The sequence below is a fragment of the Fukomys damarensis genome, unplaced genomic scaffold, assembly GCF_012274545.1.
Source record: "Fukomys damarensis isolate Sample0158 unplaced genomic scaffold, DMR_v1.0_HiC HiC_scaffold_12, whole genome shotgun sequence".
Classification (NCBI taxonomy): domain Eukaryota; kingdom Metazoa; phylum Chordata; class Mammalia; order Rodentia; family Bathyergidae; genus Fukomys; species Fukomys damarensis.
Window position 1 is genome coordinate 24273186 of NW_022900924.1, and position 11516 is coordinate 24284701.

At 34.2% G+C, this 11516-nt stretch overlaps 1 pseudogene; it reads left to right on the forward strand.

Annotated features, from left to right (window-relative positions):
* Positions 1–1589: 1589 nt before the first annotated feature.
* Positions 1590–2478, forward strand: LOC104848490 (annotated as a pseudogene).
* The last annotated feature ends 9038 nt before the right edge of the window (positions 2479–11516 follow it).

Consider the following 11516-nt stretch of genomic DNA (forward strand, 5'->3'; position numbering starts at 1 on the left):
CATAAGATTCTAATAAGATTACTGACATTTAGAAATGGGAAGAAAGGAGCTAAAAGTGTAGGGAAGGTGGGATGGGTAGGGGAAGAGTAAAAAGGGAAAAGAAAAAAATGTGAGAGAATGAAAAGATGAAAATAAAGTGTTTGTAGATGGGGAGGGGAGGAGGGGGTGAAGGGAGGGCAGAGCTAAGGGGAAAAAATGAGAATCAAGACTTGTCATGTAGAGGTACAAGATCCCAACAATGAATGCAACTGTACTGTATCCCTAAAATGTACCAATAAACTCAATTAAAGCTGAAAAAAATAAATAAAGTGGATTTCAAGCCATAGAAAAAATGGAAAGAAAGTCTTTGTAAATAGGGAGGGTTGGAGAGGGTGAAGGGAGGAAAGGTGAGTGGGGAAAAAATAAGAACCAAGATACACCATATAAAGAGATAAGATCCCAATGATGAAAGTAATTCTATTGTACATCTAAAATGTACCAGTAAACTTAATGGAAAAAAATTATAAAAATAAAGCGAGGGAGAGTATTTTCAGGGGGATTAAATGCAATGTGTCTTTAACTGTAATAATTTTTTAATAAAAAATGCTAAAAAAACCACTTTCTTCTCAGCTGCGTACAGGCTGTTGTCCAAAATAGATCCACACTAGCTCATAAAACATGCTTAAATAAATGCAAAGAAATTGAAATTATCCATTGTATACTATTATATCACAGTGTAACGAAACTGCAAATCAATGGCAAAAAAAAGTCACAAAAACTTCATAAACACATGCAAATTAAATAACACCTTCCTGAATAGCAAATAGGTCACTGGTGAAATTAAAGAAGGATTAGACAGTTTTTACAATTAAATAATAATGCCAGTACAACCTACTAGAATTTATAGGATGCAATGAAAGCAGTCCCAGGAGGGAAAGTTACAGCAGGAAATTACCTCATCAGAAAAATAAAATGAGTTAAAATAACCTAGAGTTGAACCGGAAGATTCTAGAAAAAGATGAACAAGTCAAACTCAATGATTGTACAAGGGAAGAAATTATAAAAATCAGAGCCAAAGTTAATGCAACTGAGACTAAGAAAATAATACAAAGAATCAATGAATCAAAGGGTTGTTTGAAAGCTTAAATAAAATTGACAAATGCTTAGCCAATTTTATCAAAAGAAGGAAACAGACTCAAATCTATGCAATTATGAATGAAAATGGTGAAATTACAAAGAATCTTGCCGAAATCTAGATCATTAATACATACTTTGAGAAGCTTTACTCTAATAAGATGGAAAACACAGAAAAAACGGACACATTGCTAGATACATATAAATTACCAAAGCTGGATCAAGAGGATATAAAAATTTTAAGTAACTCAATATCAATCAATGGAATTGAAGATTCAATTAAATACCTACCAATGTCGGATATTTAGCTCAGTGGTTCCTTTGCCTTGCAAATGCAAGGTCACGAATGCAATCCCCAGTACAAAAAAAAAAAAAAAAAAAAAAAAAGAGGAGGGCCTGATGGATTCATTGCTGGATGCTAGAACAAATTTAGAGGCAGGAGTCCATCCATCGTAACTTAAAGGGAAACTTTCACAATGCCCGGAGCTCTCAATGTTCTGCAAATGGAGGAAGATGTCTTCAAATTCCTTGATGCGGGAATGCACTTAGGTGGCACAAATCTGGATTTCTGGATGGAACAGTATATCTACAAAAGGAAAAGTGATGGAATCTGCATCACAAATCTGAAGCAGACCTGGGAAAAGCTGCTGGCAGCATGAGCCGTAGTTGCCAGTGAAAATCCTGGTGATGTCAGCGTCATATCCTCTAGGAACACAAGCCAGTGGTCTGTGCTGAACTTTGCCACTGCTACTGGAGCTATGCCTATCCCTGGCCGCTTCACTCCTGGGACTTTCACTAACCAGATCCAGGCAGCTTTCTGAGAGCCAGGTCTTCTGGTGGTTACAGATCCCAGAGCTGACCACCAGCCACTCACAGAGGCATTTTATGTCGATCTGCCTACCATTGTTCTATGTAGCAGAGATTCTCCTCTGCACTATGTGAATATTGCTATTACAATGCAACAACAAGGGAGCTCACTCAGTGGGTCCGATGTGGTGGATGCTGGCCCAGGAAGTGCTGTGCATGCATCGCCTATTGAATGCTTGTGGGAGGTCATGCCTGATCTTTACTTCAACAGGGATCCTGAAGAGATGGAAAAAGAAGAACAGGCTGCTACTGAAAAGTGTGTGACAAAGGAGGAATTTCAGGGCAAATGGACTGCACTAGCTCTGGAGTTCACTGCTACTCAGCCTGAGATTGCAGACTGGTCTGAGGGTGTGCATACCTTCTGTGTCCATCCACCAGTTCCCCACAGAAGAGAGGAGCACTCAACTGGCCACAGAAAACTAGTCTGCAGCTCCCACTGCTCAAGCCACTGGGTGAGTAGGAACCACTATTGAATGCTGCTTGTTCTACAGTCACTGAAGAAAACTGGAAATGAGGTTGATGGAAAATAAAACACAAGTTAAAAAAAAAAAACTACTCCTCAAAATCTTTATTGAAATTGAAAGGGAAATAATACTCCTAAATTACTGCCTGAAAGCTAGCATTACCCTGATACCAAAATTAGAGAAGGATCCAACCAAAAATAAAACAAAACAAAACAAAACAAAAGACTATAGGCCAATCTCCCTAAAGAACATAGATGCAAAAATCCTTAATTAGATAGTGGCAAGCAGAATGCAGCAAATCATCAAGAAGATATATAGCCAAGTAGGATTCACCTCAGGGATGTAGGGATGATGCAACATATGCAAATAAATAAATGCAATACATCATACTAACAGGGCCAAAGATGAAAACCAAGTGATCATCTCAATAGATGCAGAAAAAGTATTTGACAAAGCTGAGCACCTATTCATGATTAAAATTCTACAGAAAATTGGAATAGTTAGACTGTATCTCAATGTGATAATAGCCATCTATGACAAACCAACAGTCACCATTAAATGGTCAAAAATTGAAAGCTTTACTCTAATATCAGGAAAAAGATAAGGATGCCCATTGTCACCACTCTCATTTGATATAGTTCCAGAAACTTTAGCAGGAACAATTAGAGAAGAGAAAGAAATAAAAGTAATAAGGATAAGAAAAGAAGAACTTAAATTGTTATTTGAGGATAACATGTTACCCTACATAGGAGACCCCAAAAACTACACCAGATTTAATAAACTAGATTTAATAAACAATAGTAAACCACAATAGATTTAATAAACAAATTCACAGACATAAAGTCAATCCTTAAAAATCAATAGCATTCCTGTACACACATAACAAACTCACTGTGAGAGAAATTAGGGAAATCACACCTTTCACAATAGCATCCAAAAATTGAAATACTTAGGAATCAATGTAGCAGAGACAGTAAAACACCTTTACATTAAAAACTAAAGTTCTCTGAGAAAGGATATCTCTTGTTTTTGTTCATCTTTTTCACCAATACAGTGAAAAAAAAAAACATCCCCAAAATTGTCATGCATATTTAATGTAATCTCAATTGAAATACCAGTAGCACATCTCGTGTAACTAGAGAAAAAAATCATAAAATTCATTTAGAACCAAGAGACCTAGAAGAGCAAAAGCAATTCTGGGAAACAAAAGCAAATAGGGGCATCACAATCCCTTACTTGAAATTATACTACAAAGCTACTGCAATAAAACAGCATGGTACAGGCACACAAACATGCACATGCGCGTGTGCACACACACAGAAAATTAGACCCAAGGATTAATAGAACATATTAAAGGATGCAGCAATAACACCAAATACACTCAGCCACCTCACCTTTGACAAAGGAGCCTAATACCTTCCACGGAAGAAAGATAGCCTCTTTAATAAGTGGTGCTGGAAAAACTGGCTTTCCACATGCTAAAGATTAAAACTAGACTCATATCTTTCACCCTACTCTAAAACAAAATAAAAATGGCTCAAAGATCTGATATTAAAGCAGAAGCACTAAATTGGCTGGAAGATAGAATAGGTAGAACTCTTGAGGACAGAGGTGTTGGCAAAGACTTTATGAATAAAAACACCAATTGCACAATAAATATGCAAACAACTGGAAGTTTATGGTAGCAAAAATCTTTTTGCATAGCAAAAGAAACTACCAACAAAGTTAAGAGACAAATTCAAAAAAATTCAGCCCACCCAAATTAAAGACCCAATCCAAAAATGAACATCTGAAATGAGTAGGCACTTCTCATGAAAAAGTAAAAACAGCAAATAAATATATGAAAAAAAATTCAACATTGCTGGTCAATTGAGAGATGCAAATTAAAACAATGCTGAGATTCTATCTCACTCCAGGAAGACTGGCTACTATTAAGAAGTCAACAAACAAGAAATGCTGGCTGGGCTGTGAGGAAAAGGAACTCTATTCCACTATTGGTGGGAGTGTAGAACAGTGCAACCACTGTGGAAATCATTGTGGAGATTCCTCAAACAACTAAAACTAGAAGTTCCAACAGACCCAGGTATTTCTCTCCTCAGTATCATCCCAAAAGTATTAAAAGCATCACACCACAGTGATATATGCACACTCTTGTTTATAGTGGCACAGTTTGTAATTGCTAAATCTTGGAAAGAGCCCAATTACCCAGCTACTGATGAATGGACAAAGAAGTGTGAGTTTTCTTTTTTGTACAGTGGAGTACTACTCTGCCACAAAGAAGGATAAAATTGAGACATTGCTAATTAAATGGATGTACTTTCAGACCATATATTTAAGTGAAATAAATCAGACATACATGCTCAAATATTGCATTTTATTTTAGTATTAGAAAGTAAAAGTGTAAATAAAAAGCAAAATGTATAATAATGTTAATAAGTAAAAACTGTTCATGTGGAAATGGGAACTAGGAAGTGTGGAGGGGGAAAGGAAGGGAAGGAAAAAGACATAAGAAAATTGAAGGAAATGGAAATACAGCTGTTGTAATTAAGGAGGGGAAGATGTGATAGGGGAAAGAAAGGGGAAAAATAAGAATCAAAATATATCATGTACATGTCCAAATTTTATATGATAAATGTTATCATTATGTATTTCTATAAGGTACCAATAGCATTGATTTAAAAAAAAGAAAATTAATACCACAATGTAATATATGTTTTTCTCTCTATATTGTCTATGTACACATATATAAAAGATAATTAGAAGTTGTCTATATCCTAAGAGCAGAAGAATGGTTAAATATATTTTGATATGCTAAATGGAGTACTATACAATTTTTTTAGAAATGAAGAATTTTCTTATTTTGTATGTTGATATCAAGCCATTTGTAATAAGCATAAGATGGAAAATGCAAGATGTTCAACAATGTGTATATTTTTATATGACAAAAGGAAGTCTGAAAATTTTATGTAGCACTCCAATCAACAAAGAATAAAATTAATTTATTATTATTATGAATTATTATTATTATTATTATTTTGGTACTGGGGATTGAACTTGGGACCTTGCACTCACAAGGCAGGCAGCAGAAACCCTGAGCTAAATCAACAGCCCTTATTGATTTATTTAATTTTATTAATATATCTGTTTTTTTATTTTTAAATAATCCACTTTTATTTACATTGTTGCAAGAATAATGATTTTTCCAAACTTCTATATCCCAAGCAACATTTTGTAAGCTTCTATTTAATGAATACTATTTAAGGAATACTATTTTTTTAAATTGAGTTTATTGGTACATTTTAGGCTATATCTGTTTTATTAATGTGTCTTATTCATATGTCTAGTCAGATAGCATATCATCATCATAGCACCATTAATTGAAGTTTCTTTCCTTAGTAATATGAAATGTAATCAGTTCTATATATTCCTGAGTTAATTTTTGTTTACTTTATTCCATTTTCTTATTCTTTTTACTAAGGATATTAAGTATCTATATCACGTTCTTCTGAATTGTCATTCTTCATCTTAATCCTTTGATTTATCTATAATTTTAGGATTTTTTTTAATCAAATTAACTTTAAAAACTTTTATGTATTCCTTATAATTGTTTTGAATTTATTTGACACTTCCCAAATGTGAATATAGTCTCTATGCATATAGTTATTTAATATCAATACTTCTGCAATATTTAGCACTAAGGCTATATAGCTTATGTATACCTTAAAAACTTGCAGCTATTTAAATTATAGCTTTCCTTAAAATTATATTTTAATATTTATACTGTGTCAGAACATGTTTATCATTTCTTTGTAGATTCTCTTAGATTTCTGGCAGTCCTAGAAGGTGTACAAATTAATATTTTTTTCTTGTTTCCCAATCCTTCATTGACTTGTTTTCTTACATTTTACAGACTAGAATTTTTTAAATACTGTTGAATAGAAGTACATTATAGTAGAAAATTTATGTTATTTCTTATTTTAATGGAAATGTTTCAGAAGCTTCATTGTAAATATGTTTTTTGTGGGAAGCCAGGGATTTAGCTCAGTGATTCTACCACCTGCCTCACAAGGTCCCGAGATCAATCCCTGGTATAAATTATATATATAATATTATATTAATATATAATACATAGTTATATGCTACATACTATATAATATATATACAATATATATATGCAATATGTGTGTGTGTGTGTGTATATATATATATATATATATATATATTGTGTGTGTGGTAATCTCTTTCAAGTCAAACTTTAACAGGTTAATAAATATACTTTTCATTATTTAGAAGACATTTGCTTATGAATGAATATTAAAGTTTATTAAAAATAATTTTCTTTAATTTATTAATTTGATGAATTACATTAACCAAATTCCTCATGTAAGTTGGCCCTGTACTTCTCCAGAGAATTTGCCTTAGCTAGAACTTTAAGTAAGTTAAAATTTGGGGAATACTTTATCAATAAATTCTGAAATTGGGCTTCTGCGACAATTTAATAAAATGTGAACCCATAAAGGTATACTTCATCTCATCTTTGGTTACTAATTTTCTGTGGAATCCCTTTTTCCTTTTCTTTCTTTTCATGTATAGCACTGACTTTGATAGCTAAACCTCTTTTCCATTATTCATTGATAAATTTATTTTTGTCCACCCTTTCACTAAATGTGTAGCTCTTCAGGTTCTTCTTATAAAGTGAATAGAGAATTTTGATTCCCTAGTTTCTTCTTTTCAGAAGCCCTAGCTCTGCTCCTCCCTCCTCTCCTCTCCACCCCTTCCCTCCCCTCCCCTCTCCTCTCTTCTCTCTTCTCATCTCCTCTCTATACCCCTTACCTCCTTCCCTTTCCTTGTACCCCCTTTCTTTGTTTAAAATTCAAACATTTTCTTATTCCTAAGGCATCCAGAATGTTTATGTGCCTTCTCTACTTTAGTGTTAAGCTTCTACTAATGTTGGAGATCTGAGAATTTTCCTTTCATCCTTTTAAACTTAACTTTTCAAAATATATTTGTTATACTTTAGCACTGCATTTCTTATTTATTTTTTTTTTGGTAGAGAGCTTTTAGGAAATCTAGTCACTTGTATGTGAAAATCGTTAACATGTAACTGCCAAAGTGAAATAATGATGCTAGCTTTTAATCTAACAGTCTAAAAATGTTGATAAAATAACACTGAGATTCTATAACCCCAGAAAGACTATTTTCAAAAATATCAAACAATAATGAATGATGGTGAGGGTGAGACTGTGGGGACAAAAGAAATCCTACACCACTGATGGGAATATAGTACTACAACTATGCAAATCAGTGCAGAGTCCTCAAAAAACTGAAACTAGAAATTCCATTTGACCCAGCTACTCCCCTGCTAGGTCTCTTTTCAAAAGAGTTAAAAACATCATATTACAGTGATACAGGCCTACTAATGTTTATGGTAGCACAATTCAAAATAGCTATACATTGGAAGAAGCTTGCATGTCCATCAAAAGATGAGTATTTTTTAAAAAAATGAGATATTTATGCATAATGGAGTACTACTCTGCCATAAAGAAAAACTTGGGTCATTTATAGGAAAATGGATACACCTTGACACCGTATTTTTAAGTGTTATAAATCAGGCTGACAGAATGGTGGAGGGGTTGAAGGGAGAGGAGGGGAATGGGGAAAAAATAAGAACCAAGATATATCATGTAAAGGAACAAGTTCCCAATAATGCATGTCAGCATATTATATACCTAAAATGTACCAATAAACTTAATGAAAAAAGATCAGGCACACAAGCTTAACTATTAAGTTGTATATGTTATATGAGAAACCCAAAGTATAAGTAATGGGCAAAGTAAAGGCTAGATATTAGAAAAGAGAGATATCTTTTAAGAAGGGATAGTAGATCAATAAGTGGAGATGGGGGAAGGCTCAGGAGGGAAAGGGGATGAAACAAAAAGTGAGGTAAGTGTGTTATGTACTTGTGCCATATCCACACAAGGGATAGAAAAATTATATATTGAAAGCATATAGAAGAAAAAGAAAGTGGATCAGGAGATGGATTGAAAGAAGAGGGAGGGAAGGAAAAAGGGATTAAAAAAGCATTAAGATATAGTAAGTACACGTTTTAGTTTCCCACAAGGAATCTAGCCATTATGTACTACAAACATTTGAAATAAGTAAATAAATGAATAATAAAATGTTGGCATGCTTGATTTAAAGAAATTTAGCTAACTTTTTGATCAATGTAACTTTGAAATCCAGATGCCTTGACAGCATTCCTATTTGCACACATTTTGATCTCATATAAATAAGAATTTGGATTCCATTATATATGTATTTAATCCTTGACATAAAATTGTTTTAAATTAATAATTTGATAGAAACCACACAGATTTGAAATACAAATATCTTGGCCTTCCCTGAAAGGGTTGCTCCACTGTATTAAACTGTAAGCTCCAGTTGTCCTCTCTTCTTGGAAGTATTCATGCTTTTTGAGTCAAGTGAAAGTATAATCATTTTAATGGGAGAATCTTAATTTGAATTAACCTAATATTGCTAATCCATTCAAAGAGATTTACAAAGGGTCAGTCAAAAAGAATTAAACCAGTATTTAATAATGTATAAGTAGCTACTTTAGATAAGACTGGAAAATAGCATTAAATCAAACCTATTTAAATCTTTCTAATTCTATAACTGTTGCAGATCAAAGCTATTTGGATGGACTGTGGAAGGAATATGCTTTTAATATAAATTCAGTGCATAATATTAACACCAAATTTATATTGCACTAAATATATGCAAGCATTGTTCCAAGTACTTTGCATATATTAACTCATTTACATGCACAGTGGCCACCCTGCAGAGGAAGTATTAAATTTCTCAGCTCAGAGCTCTGGACACTGGGATGGGAAGATAGAGTATTTTGTGCCAAAAAATCACACCATTATTTGGAGTAAACCCTAGAGTCAAGCCAAAGTGGTATACATCTGTGGTCTAGTCTTTTAAAGTAATTATATTCTTTCTTTCTCCTGTTGCAAAATATAGTTTTCCATGATTTCTTTGATTTAGATTATATTAGATAATGTATATTATGGTTTTAACACATTTTTTTCTCATTGAGTTTATTGGTACATTTTAGGTATACAGTACAGTTACATTCATCATTGGTTGTAACACATTTTAATCCACAGTTAGCTTGTTTGGGAGAAAGCTTATATTTTTTTCATAGCCACTGCATGTTCAAAATTTGCATGCAGTATCAGCTTCCTCAAGTCTTTGAAGGCAATCATATTTTTCATACTATTAAGGAGATCATAACATTGTTACAAAATATATATTTTAACAATTTATTTACTTTAATGTTACTGTAAATTTCTAGGTTTATTCAGGTTTTATAAATCCTATTATCCATTCAAAATGCAGGTTTTCATAATATAGTTGAGATTTAAAGGCTTAGTATTGTAGACCTAGAGTGAGCATTAGAGATCACCTTACACAAACTTCTCATTTTTCAGAAGAGAAAGAAACAAGAGGCCTAGCAAAGTAGAGACCACATACATCTGAGCTGTAGTGAAAACTTCTATCTTGCTTCTAGCACAGTAGAGTCACATCTTATTCAGGCATTAAATTCTAAATTCAATTATTAAGGAAAAAGTAAATCTGGTTAAAATTGTCTCTAAAAAATTCCATAAGTAGGAATGTATTGTTCATTTTAACTTTCTTCAATATTGAACAATTTGGTCATTTTGAAAAACTATAGATTACTTAGTTGGCTCATGTTTTCCTTGACTACCCAAGCTATTCTTTTGTGATAATATACTATAACAAATGGCCTCAAATGTGGGAGCCCGTGGGCATTTGACATTGGAAAAGTAACTTCTTCTACCATTGAGACATTGACACAATGTATTTGTGTCAATTTGTGTCTATTTGGCTTTTCTGAGATGAGGGTCTCAGCTATGCAGATGAGATTGACCTGGAGCTCTCTGTGTAATCCAGGCTGAGCTCACTGTGTAATCCAGGCTGGGCATATGGGATTATCCAGGCTGGGTTTATGGGATTACCGGTGTTGACCTGGAGCTCACTGTAATCCAGACTAGTTTTATGGGATTACGGGCGTGCACCACCACGCCCGGCTCAAGGACTTTGTTAAATTTGACCTTTGATCTCCTCCCTAATATTGCTTGATGTTTCCTGTTGGCTTGCCTTTAAAAGGAGCTGTTTCTGTGTAATAAATCGGACCTCTTGTCTCCACACTATTGAGTGTGCTGTCCTTTCTCAATCCTCACTCCCCAACTCAGGTATGTTTGTGTTGTGACGGCCGGACCGCCACAAGTGGCACCCGAACATGGGGCCTGGGTATCGAGGGATCCAGTGAAGGACACTGCAGAGAAGAAGGAGGCCTCAACGAAAAGGTAAGGAGCGGTGAATTTTCTTGTAAATATTAAAAATGGGAGCCAGCATTAGTTACATGTTTTTTGTACATATTTTTAAAAATTTATTGAATGTAGAGGAACCTGAATCTTATGATGAAAGTGAAACTATTGTTCCCATGGCTCCTCCGGAGCCCCTAGGCCCTGAGGAAGAAGCTGCTAAATATTATGAAAATGTACGGCAGCCTTCAGTGGCAGCAGCCCATACTAAGGATTCACAAAAAGTTCAGTTAGAAGACAGGATGGAAAAAATAGAAAAAGTGATGGAAAAAATAGAAAAAATGATGGAAAATCTGTCACAACAAATGGAAGCTCAATGGACTAGTCATACACCTCCTAAAAACATGCCTAGCCCAGTGGCAGATCTTAATCCTTCTCCTTGTGACATTCGGTTAGAAAAGGAACCTTCTTTGATTGCTTTGGCTTTAGGACCTTGTGAAGGCTGGAAGCCTGAGAGAGTAAACTCCCAACTCCTTAAGTCTCCAGTTCAACAGGGTTTACAACAAGCCCTTAAAGAGGGTGAGGATGTATCTGCATTTTCTCTGGCCTACCCAGTTTTTGAGACTCAGGATGCTCAGGGAAACCTTGTTCGTCAACATGCTCCAATTCCTTTTAAGCAATTAAAAGAATTAAAAATGGCTTGTGCCCAATATGGGCC